This window comes from Bos taurus, chromosome 19 (genome assembly GCF_002263795.3).
Source record: "Bos taurus isolate L1 Dominette 01449 registration number 42190680 breed Hereford chromosome 19, ARS-UCD2.0, whole genome shotgun sequence".
Classification (NCBI taxonomy): Eukaryota; Metazoa; Chordata; class Mammalia; order Artiodactyla; family Bovidae; genus Bos; species Bos taurus.
Genome location: NC_037346.1, coordinates 15000906 through 15012600, shown reverse-complemented (window position 1 = coordinate 15012600; position 11695 = coordinate 15000906). Strand labels below are relative to the sequence as shown.

General features: G+C 43.5%; 1 protein-coding gene across 2 annotated transcripts in view; it reads right to left on the bottom strand.

Annotated features, from left to right (window-relative positions):
• RFFL (ring finger and FYVE like domain containing E3 ubiquitin protein ligase) overlaps nt 1-11695 on the bottom strand; it is a 77365-nt gene that overhangs the window by 62566 nt on the left and 3104 nt on the right. The gene's annotated exons all lie outside the window — the stretch shown is intronic.

Here is an 11695-nt window from a genome sequence, read left to right as displayed (position 1 = left end):
CAGAGTGGACACGTACCCAGAGGACTACACACTCTCTTAATGACTACTGCACTCACAGTTCTTGCTTCCCTCAAGGCTCTGCAAGAGATCACATCATAAAGTCAGACTTGCATTATTTACAACAGACTGGAGAGACAGAGCCCAACACCTAGAATTCTAAGGATTTACTTGCAAATAAAGCCACACACTTATTTCAATTCAAACTCAAGTAACAAGGAGTAAAAGACATGATTTGGGTCTTTCAAAGTTATCACTCTCTTCGGATTTACAATAAAACAAAAGGAGTTAGAGAAAGGAACCCAAAGTTTTGTGGTGGCTCAGACGTCTGTTTGCAATGCGGGAGACCAGGGTTCAATCCCTGGGTTGGGAAGATCCCCTGGAGAAGGAAATGGCACCCCATTCCAGTATTTTTGCCTGGATAATTCCATTGACGGAGGAGGCTGGTAGGCTACAGTCCATGGGGTCGCAAAGAGTCGGACACAATTGAGCAACTTCACTTACTTCACTTGAACATTTAAAAAAAGAATCACAGGGCAAAATGCCCACAATATACCATCCATGGAGGGGTTGCGGGGGGATCAGTACAGGCAGCAGGTGGAGAACACACACACGGAATACGTACATACATATAGAGAGAGACACAAAACATAGCTCAAAAGCCTAGAGCCACTCAATAGTAGTTACTTTCAGGAGGGGTAAAGGTTTACTCTCTGTTTCCTACATACACTTTTGTGCTATTTTAGTACTTAAATGAGCAGTGTAAGCTAATTAACATTATCAGAAATGAAGTAAATAAAGTTCCTAAGATCACTGGACAAAGAAAATGAAATTTGAAGGACAAATTGTTCAGAACAATTTGAACAAGTTCTTAGGGCCATTCTGGGCCAAATTTTCAGCATATTTAAGGCTGCATTCACTGAGGTAAACCTGTAAAGAATTAACCAGAATTCAGTGTTGGGACAGCAGTTGGTTCATTCATTTGTCATTCTGAGGCAGATGCAGAGATGTGCCAGGTCCTACCAGGTAAGGGGGAATGTGAGTCTCACGCTCATGGTCCATGCCTCCCCCAAGGTTAGTCTTGGTTAGTCTTCCCTCTCTTGAGGACACCAAAGTGAAAGTGAAAGTCACTCAGTCCTGTCCAACTCCTTGCGACCCCATGGATTTTACAGTCCATGGAATTCTCCAGGCCAGAATACTGGAGTGGGTAGCCCTTCCCTTCTCCAGGAATCTTCCCAACCCAGGGATTGCACCCAGGTCTCCCACACTGCAGACGGATTCTTTACCAGCTGAGCCACCAGGGAAGCCCAAGAATACTGGAGCGGGTAGCCTGTCCCTTCTCCAGCGGATCTTCCCAACCCAGGAATCAAACTGGGGTCTCCTGCATTGCAGGTATGGATTCTTCACCAGGGCAGAGGATTAAAAAGGTCAACAGACCACTGACCACTGTCCTGAGACACAGCCACACGGAGGGCTAACCACAACTCAAAAATCTCTGCTCTCTGTTAATCAAATCAGTTTTACAAGCAATCTGATGAATTTAAAAACCAGATATGCTACTTGTTTTAAAAAGTTTAAAAATGGGAACAATACCAAATGCTGGCAAGGATGCAGAGAAACTGGATCTCATACTCTGCTGGTGGGACAGACTGTAAAATGGTACAGTGCTGGGCAAAATAGTTTGGTAGTTTCTTTAAGAGACTAAAGATATACTTACTCTGAGACTGAGCAATTACATTCCCAGGCACTTAACCCAGAGAAATTAAAACCTGTATTCACACAAATACCTGTATACAAATGTTCATAATGGCTTTATCTGTAACAGCCCCAAACTGGAAACAACTCAAATGCCCGACAATAGGTAAATGGTTAAAAAAACTGTGATACATCCAAGGCATAGAACACAAACTTATGGCTACCAAAGAGGAAAAGGGGCGAGGGAGAGATGAAGTAGGAGTTTGAGATCAGCAGATACAAACTACAACATGTAAAATAGATAAAACAAGGTCCTACTGCACAGGGCACAGAACTATATTCAGTATCTTGTGATGAACCATAATGGAAAAGAATACACACACACACACACACACACACACACACACACAAGCTGAATCACTTTGCTGTACACCAGAAATGAAAACAACATTGTAAGCCAACTATACTACAATTTAAAAAAAATAGTGACCCATCCATACTACTTAGGCTATTTAGCAATAAAAAGCATTATTAAATACAACTAAATACAACATGACTAAATACAACTTGGATGGAAGGCGTCATGCTAAGTGAAAAATGCCAATCTCAGAATGCCACATGTTGTTACAATTCCATTTCCATAACATTTCGAAAAGGATAAAATTTTAGAGATAGAGCACAGATTACTGCCAAGGCTTAGAAATGTTGGGGGAAAGGGACGTACGTGACCATAAAGGTGCAATTACTAGTCTAAATATCCAACCACTATGGGGAAATAAGGAAGGTGAATAATTTGTAAGGCAAGTGTATTTCATATTATTCTGCTGTCCCTTCGACCCAGAAATAAAAAAGAAAAAAAGATTCTTTAAGTGTGGGTTGGTTGCTGGCTCAACCATTTGAAGTGTATCTCAGGTGCTGCCTGTGCCCCATCCCTCCCGGGGCTTTATCAGAGCTTCCCCGGGGCCAGAAGCAAAGAGCCAGGAGGCAGCAGAGGCAACCCACGCAGAGTGAACTCTCACCGCAATTTCAGCTCAGCATGCAGCCCAAAGTGCCCTGCTTGAACTCAAAAGCACCAGAGAACTACAGCAATTAGACAAACGGTGAAAGATGTGGTTACCAGATCAGGTAGGCACCCCACACGAGACAGGCTTCTCACTACAAATAGCCTTTGCTACAAAAGTCTCTAAAACATGAGGGTGAGGTTGGTGGAAAAAATGTCAATGATGCTTCCTCTGTGATTCTCTCAGCCAGTTATCACATGTATAGAAGCAGGACATACGCCTCAAAGGACACAAGCCTCAAGCTCAAAATTTTACTTTCTGTGCTCATCTGGGCTTCTTCCTGAAAGTGACCTACCACCATTACCCCACCATCACTTACAACACGAGAACCCCTGGGGTAAAATGAGACATAAGGAGAAGTGCTGGATGGTTATAACGACCCAAGTCCTCCGCAGGTGGGCACACAGCCAACAACATGCTATTCTACTGAACAGTCACTAACCAGGAAAGAAAAGGCCCAGGGAATCAACAGTCTCATCATAACCACCCGTACCCATCCCCACCCCAGTGAGAAAGACAGAGTTTGTTCTAGAGATGCTTAAAGGAAAAAAAGCTGGACTTAACTTAGACACACGTAATACCATTCTCCCATTTCTAGGTCTCCCAACTAGGCAGAACAACCATAGACATTCTGGAACCAGAAACACAAATTGTTTCCCAAAGTGTTAAACAATGCTTGTCCAAAGGCCCCAGTAGAGCTGGTAGTTTAGACAGCTGTGCTAGGAGCCACAGAAGCTGCATTTTGTAACTAGTACTGCTTCTGAACAATTGAAACTTTCTCCAGAGCAAAGTCCAAACACAGGGAGCAGTGTTCCTCGCAAACATCCAAACAGTTCCATTATTGTTTAACCACCAAAATAACAGCCCTAATAATCTATCAAGTTTGACATTTCATCCAACCAAGCAATTAAACCAGGACGAAACGCATGGATGGAGAGGTTTCCCCTCACCCTGCCCGCCCCCTGCTCCAAATCAACACTCATTTTTACATTATGGCCACAAAAACTAATAATGCTTGCTCCTATTTATAAAAGGGTTCTAAAAATCAAGCACTCTGAAGTGCCTCAAACAAACGGCACACCCTTAAACATTATTTTCTGTCTCCCACCTTTAAGCATCTATATTAACTGTAAGTCAAGTTACAGGCCAGAAAAGTTGGAAATGCTTTTCTAATATTTAGTCAAAAGAGGTAAATATCCTCCTGATGTTGGTACCAGACTCAAGGTCTATCAACATATTCTTAAATACGTTAAAAGTAAGAGTCCTGGGACTCCCCAGGTGGTCCAGTGCTTAAGAATCCTCCTACCACAGCTGGGGATTTGTATTCAATTCCTGGCGGGAACTAAGATCCCACAAGTCTTGGGGCAACTAAGCCCGCGTGCCACAATCACTGAAGCCTGCTCACCTAGAGCCTGTGCTTTGCAACAATAGAGGCCTGCACACCAAAACTAGAGAGTAGCCTCAGCTCACCTCAACTAGAGAAAGCCTGCGCACAGCAACATTCACTGCAGTCAGGGAAAAAAAAAAAGGTCCGTCCTTACCTTTTCTCATCTAGCAGGTCACCAAGTGGTAGAACCCTCTCCAGGTAAGGGAGTTCTTAGTTGGTTGCTTCAATTATAGGTAGCCTATCAAGTCCCTGAACATTTGTTGGAAAGATTGATGCTGAAGCTCCAATACTTTGGCCACCTGATGGGAAGAGCCTACTCATTGGAAAAAACCCAGATACCGGGAAAGATTGAAGGCAAAAGGAGAAGAGGGCGACAGAGGATGAGATGGTTAGACAATATCACCAACTCACTGGACATGAATCTGAGCAAACTCCGAGGGATAGTGAAGGACAGGGAGGCCTGGTGTGCCACAGACCATGGGGTCTCAAAGAGTCAGACACGACTTAGCAACTGAACAACAACATCAAGTTCCTAAGATGTCCTCAGAACTACCTAGAACGATGCTTCTCAAAGTGTGCAGTCACACATCACCCATGGAGATCTGTAGTAAGGTAAGCACAAAAAATTCATAGTAGGTATACACTGCTGTGCATCCAAGTGTATGACTTCCTGGTAATTCATTTTTCTTGTACTTCATAAAAATATTAGTTGGCAATAGACTGGATAACCACTTCACAAAGCTGGTCCTTCACCACAGTTTCAGAAGCACTAGCTTTTCACTTACAAAAATGCCAACTGTGTCATTTATTGTTCTGAAGGAATCAGAGCATTCTTGCCCTATCCTACAGCTTCGGATTTAAGGGCAATTAGAGAAATCTATGTGCTTTCCAGGTGGCGCGGTGGTAAAGAATCTGCCTGCCAAGCAGGTTCAATCCCTGGGTTGGGAAGATCCCCTGGAGAAGGGCAACCCACTCCAGTATTCTTGCCTGGGAAATCCCATGGATAGAGGAGCCAGGCGGGCAACAGTCCATGGGGTTGCAAAGAGTCAGACAAACACGACTGGGCATGCACACACAGGTGAGGAGAAACCAATAAGGAGGTACACCCTGGTGTAATCTCATGGAAACAGTATCCACTTAGACTCAACAGACCTCATTGCTGGTCTGCAAGATCCAACTAATGGAGACTCTAGGTGAACTGGAGATTTTTTTTACTTCCCTATGCCTTGAATTCCTCCTCCGCAGAATTTTTAAAGGCAGCCCCCCAATATCGGCATTTCTCAACATTGTTCATTTTTTTAAATGTGTGGTTCCTTCTGACAGCAATACTTTTTTCGAGTGTGGGCTGCAGATAAGCTACATCAGAATCCCCAGCTTCATTCCCAAATTCCCAGATTCTATAGCTGTGGGCTAGCAACCAGGAAACAGCAGTTTTTATAGGGACCCGACAGCAGTTTTTATAAGTAATGGGAGACTCTGACACTTACGAAAACTCTGATCTACTGCAATAACAATCTAATGCCTCTAAGAATTTTTTTTTAAAAGGTCATGATTTGAGTGTAATCCCTGATAAATTACTTTAGGTAAAAAGTATTTTTTAAATCAGTATACTAAAACTTACAGAAAGCAGACTTCCCTGGTGACTCAGGAATGAAGAATCCACCTGCCAATGCAGAAGACACGGGTTCCATCCCTGATCCAGGAGAATCCCACATGCCAAGGAGCAACTAAGCCCGTGCGCCACAACTATTGAGCCTGTGCTCTAGAGCCCAGGAAGCGCAACTATTGAGCCCGTGTGCCACAACTACTGAAGTCTTTGCACCCTAGGGCCTGTGCTCTGCAACAGGAGAGGCCACTGCAATGAGAAGCCCCTGCAACCCAGCTAGACAGTGGCCCCCACTCGCAGCAACTAGAGACAAGCCCGTGCAGTCATGAAGACCCAGCACAGTCAAAATTAAAAAGACAAAAAACTTACAGAAAGCATATTTTAACATGCTTTGATATCAGTAATACGTAACAGCAAATTTCAACTTTTCCCCATTAGGGGGAAAAAAAACGCTGTTTGGTCGGGAAGACCAAATGTATATTAAGATACACGTACACATTTACAGGCTATGGTATCAAGATCTGCTTTCTTGACATGATACTCAGAACTCTCAAATTTTGTACCAGTCCCCTTCCAAACAAAACTAGTGACTTATTTTTATGTCTGTGCTGTTTCTGAAAACCTGAGAAGAGAGATTTCAGGCAGCTATTTCTGAGCGTTTCCACAAATAACAGTGCAGGTGTGGATAGTTGATATCTCAAAAACCAAATTAGATGTAAATGTCAATGTATTTTCATTTTTAATATTAGTTTTGGTAGTACAGGAGACATGGTAATGTGCTGTACAGAAAAGTTTATTCAGATAAATAAAATTTAGGAACCTGATGAGGAGCATCTGGGATGAAGCTGCAGAAGTATCTGCTGCTGCTAAGTCGCTTCAGTCGTGTCCGACTCTGTGCAACCCCATAGACGGCAGCCCACCAGGCTCCCCCATCCCTGGGATTCTCCAGGCAAGAACACTGGAGTGGGTTGCCATTTCCTTCTCCAATGCATGAAAGTGAAAAGTGAAAGTCAAGTCGCTCAGTCGTGTCCGACCCTCAGCAACCCCATGGACTGCAGCCTTCCAGGCTCCTCCGTCCATGGGATTTTCCAGGCAAGAGTACTGGAGTGGGGTGCCATTGCCTTCTCCGGCAGAAGTGTCTAAAACCCCACGAATTGGCTGCTTCACGTCACTATTCCTCAAGCTGCCAGTATGCAACTGTCACCAGTCCAGACAGCTGGGAAACACTGAACTAGATCAATGGGCGTGGGAGTGATGACTCAGAGTCACCTGGAGTGCTGGGTCCAACCATATGGTGAGGGAGGTAGGCAGGGTGGCCGTGCCCTTGTCAAGCCCTCTGGAAGCACTGGGGTAGTCCCTCCCTACCCGCTCTGCAGCAAACACTGGCCAAGGTAAACTTCAGATGTGACACAGGATGACTATGCAGGTTTTTCCATCAGTATAGGACAAAATGACCAAGAATGGCACCTAAATCTAATCACGCTCAAGAGGCAGAGAGGCAGACAGACGTGAAAAAAGGCCCAAGAATTCTCCTAGTCCCTGTTATTCCCACCCCACGCTCCCAGCACAAAATTTTAACCCCTAACTTCCTCTGCACCTCCATAAAGTCCAAACTGCCCAAACCACAGCTGCTGGTCCGCAAAAATCATTCCCGAGGCAATCCGCCCTCTTCCTGAGAGACATTCTGGATTAAGGATTCCTCAAACTGGCTGAACAAAGCTGCACCTACTCTCTCCAAAGCCCTGGAAAACACTCCACTCTTTCCCCAAATCAGAACACTCCTTTCATCCAGCATTTTCAAATAAAGGCTCACCCTCTAGTGGATGTTCTTCCATGCCTTGAAGATAATAATTCAGCATGATCAGGAGGAGGTGTAATTCACTGGCTAAGGAACCACTGACTCAAGACCCAGGAAAAGGTTGGAAGACAACCTAAGATAAGGTCTGGTTATTTCTCAAGCAGATATCTTAATCAGGAAGAAAGTTTTTTTGTTTTTTTTTTAAAGGGAGGAGGGGGAGGTGGAATTCACAGAAATTGCTGGAGGGACAAGAAGCTTTCTTATTGTATAAAATATACTGATTCATATGCCTTATCAGGACTAAGACTGGAAAGATTTTTCAAAGTAAATGAATAGGGGAAAACAAGAAAAAGCCGGGATGGGAGAGGAGGCTGCTCCATTTCCTTAAAAAAAGCTTTTCTTCTAAATCTTTTAACATAATCCAGCAGTTGCAAACAAACAATGGTGCTGATTACTAGCTAATTACGTTTAACCACTAGGGGTGGGGGTGGGGGCAGCAGAGCCTCCAGTAGGCCTAACTTCCTGTAAATTTCAGGATGACTAGGCAGTATTTCATCAAAGTGGATCAAGACAGTTAAAATGTTTCAGCAAATCAATCTGGCTCCAAGTCGTCCAAATGGGGTGGGCTTCCCCTACCCTGAGAACTGGCCTGGTGGAAACAAACGGTTGTCCTAGGAGACCTGACTACTGCATGCATGCTCCTCAGCCCTGTTTGTCTCTTTGTGACCCTATGGACTGTAGCCCGCCAGGCTCCTCTGTCCATGACCACTCACTCCACAACCCAGAGATAATGAAACCATGTTCTTACATGCCGTTCTAGAAAAACCATGTGAAGGTCAACCTAGGAGATGCAGGCTTAATCTGTAGCACTGGAGAAGAGGCAGCTTTTAAAAGTCAAGTAACACCAGCTCAAAAAAATTCTGTAAAGTTCAAATTCAGCACATGCGTGCTGAAAGAGGCTGGGAGAGCCAAAAGATTTTGCTTATCTTTTTACAGGAGAGGACAATGGAGAAATTACCAGACCAACGTCACTTTCCCTTCAGAAAAAAAAAGTTAGCAGGCTTAACCGAGATAAAAACCTTCATAGGTCATAACTCCATGAAATCAGCAGCCTAGTGAGAATCTCTCCAAGAACGCTGTAGGAAATTAAGTGCGGATTAGCGTAATTAAATGTAAAGTCTCCTTGAGAGAGACTTCTGCTCCTGAAGACTACAGCCATCTCTGTGAAACGCATCACAGCCTTTTCACTTTCACATCAGGTCTGCACACGCTATGATCTAAAAAGAACAGAGTGGTGATTTGAGGAGAGAATTAAGTAATACAGCTTATCAGAGAAAACCACTGCATTCTCTAGTCTTCGCAAAAGTTCACACGCTCATGTAATATACTGTAACTGTAATATACTTAGGGGTTTTCAAAAATTACACACATTTCCTCAAAAGAGATAGAGTAAAAAATAGAATCACGGGGTGAAGGCCAAACATTGTCTCTTCTGAATGCTTGAATAGCCAATTATGGGTCTTAATACATTAATTCTAAGAGAGGAAAAGAGACTATTACAGGAATGTTGAGTAAGATATCTTCAAAACTGCACCCTCGGGCCTAAGTCCGTTGGACTCACAGTAAAATCACCCCCTCAAAAAAGCAGTTTTATGCAAAATTTTGTATTTTAATTTCCCAGCTGCCAAGAGAAATATATAAGGAACAGAAATTAAACTAATTATGTCAGCAGCACAGTGAACAAAACTTTAATTGTATTACACACAAGTTAGACATTGCCGAACAACACAAAGGCCGTTAAGGGCAGAAACTTCTTTAGAATATAAATGATTCCTAATCAGTATGACAAAAATTAGTCTGGGCAATAAGCAGATTCACACATGGAAAAATCCAGCCAACATCCTAATTCAATACAAAAAAAAATGAACGTAGAGTATAAGAAACAAATCTCCAAAATGGCTTAAAATCACTTGGTCATTTACATATGGTAGATCATTATTAGGTCCTTTAAGCCAGTATTGTACTAATCAGCTTTTTTAACCTCCTGCCCACAAAAGATCCTATTCATTTAGCTGGGTGGACAGGTGTTAGCAACCAGCAACCTTTTTTAGCCTCAGAGTTCCAGCGGCCTGATATGTGATTTCTGTGGCCATGATTAGCAAGTCGAAAGGAAAAGGCAGTTTAGAAAGGGGGAAAGGGAGGAGAGAGGGAAAGAAGAAAAAAAAACAAAAAGGGAGGTGGGGGGAGGAAGATGAGAAAAGAAAGGGCTGTCAGGTGCTATTTACAGCCCCCACCCCCACCCCCACCCAAGCCTGGGAGCCGGAGTTGAGCTCCCAGGCTACGGCCCAGACACTGGAGGCAGAATTTGGATAATATCATGAATTTATTCCCGCAGACAGTCATTCTGGATATATGCCTACACTCCACTCGTTCTAAGAAAAAAATTTTTTTCAAGTATCTGTGACTCATTCCTCTTTACCATATTCTCACCTTCTTGAGTCCTCACTCTTTCATATGTTTTCTAAAAGAGCTGACCGAGTAGATATTCCTGGAAGGAGACAGGGGGAAGGCCGGATTTCGAAAGATATCTGAAGCCTACGGAACAAAAATCCTCTGAGAAGAGAATGTTCATTGAGCTCCATACAATGTACAAAGAAGAGATTTGCTCTCTTTTCATCCACTGATCAATGCCACCAGGTTATTATTTTCATCTGGCAGATGAAGAAAAGGAATCAAACAAAGGTTAAGTGATGTGTCTAAAGCACCCGCGAGTTTGATCCCTGGGTTGGGAAGATCCCCTGGAGAAGGAAATAACAACCCAATCTAGTATTCCTTGGAGAAGGCGATGGCACCCCACTCCAGTACTCTTGCCTGGAAAATCCCATGGACGGAGCAGCCTGGTAGGCTGCAGTTCACGGGGTCTCAAAGAGTCGGACACGACTGAGCGACTTCACTTTCACTTTTCACTTTCATACTTTGGAGAAGGAGATGGCAACCCACTCCAGTGTTCTTGCCTGGAGAATCCCAGGGACGGGCGAGCCTGTTGGGCTGCCATCTATGGGGTCGCAGAGTCGGACACGACTGAAGCAACTTAGCAGCAACTTAGCAGCTAGTATTCCTGCCTGGCAAATCCCATGGACAGAGGAGCCTGGCAGGCTGCAGTCCATGGGGTCACAAAGAGTCAGACACAATTTAGGGACGAAACAACAACGAAAGAAGCCCAGCCAGGAGGTGGAGGAGCTGGGGCTCAAAGCCAGGTTAGTCTCTTTTCTCAACTGTTACATTTCCCCCAAATTTAATTCCCTAACATATTTAGTGCCCCATTCTGCTTTAACTCAGAGGGTTCTGGATTTCACCTTTTCTTCCTTCCATGAACTCGGCAAAGGACCTGTGACTAAATTTTATTGCCTATTAAGCATCCATCATGTCCAATAAGCGCTTCAGTTAATGTAGAAATGAAACATCTGGCAAACTGGCTTTATTTTAAAATCTTACATACAGAGGATGACCAGGCAGCTCTCCTATGCAACACCGATCAGAACTAGATTTGACTACCCGTTCAGTCCTCCAGTGGTTTCCACATTATCATTCATTTGTCCACTCAGGAAATACAGGAAGCTACTCTCCCAACCCTCCCTCATGACTCCTGACAGATAATACGGCAGACAGGGCCCCTCTGGAAAGTAATTTACATAAAAGTTATAAAAGCTCTTTGTTATCTGTCATGACTCGGAAATGGACTATTCTAGCAAATCAAACATCCTGAATAACATAATGACGCTTTTAAAGGGACTACCAATTTATAAAGAATTTCAAAGCAATGCAACACTAGTTCCTAAACCCGGTTGCAGATCAGAATCACTACTTACTTTGTAAGTAGCTGCCCAGAGTGGCTTTTAAAATACAGATTCTCGGTCATCACTTATCCATGCAAAACAAAAAGAAAAAAAAAAAACACTTCAGGAGGTGGAGCTGGGAAATCTGTATTTTATAGAACCCCTCAGTGTCAAAACTGCTATGTAGCGAGTGAATCTTTTAAGGAGTGGCTGGCTTTGGGAACTCCTTGTAATAAAACTCACTTTTTAGTTAAAAAGGCTAAAGCTACACTGAATACAATGTGACCTTCTTTTGATGATTTGGGAGATCTTGGG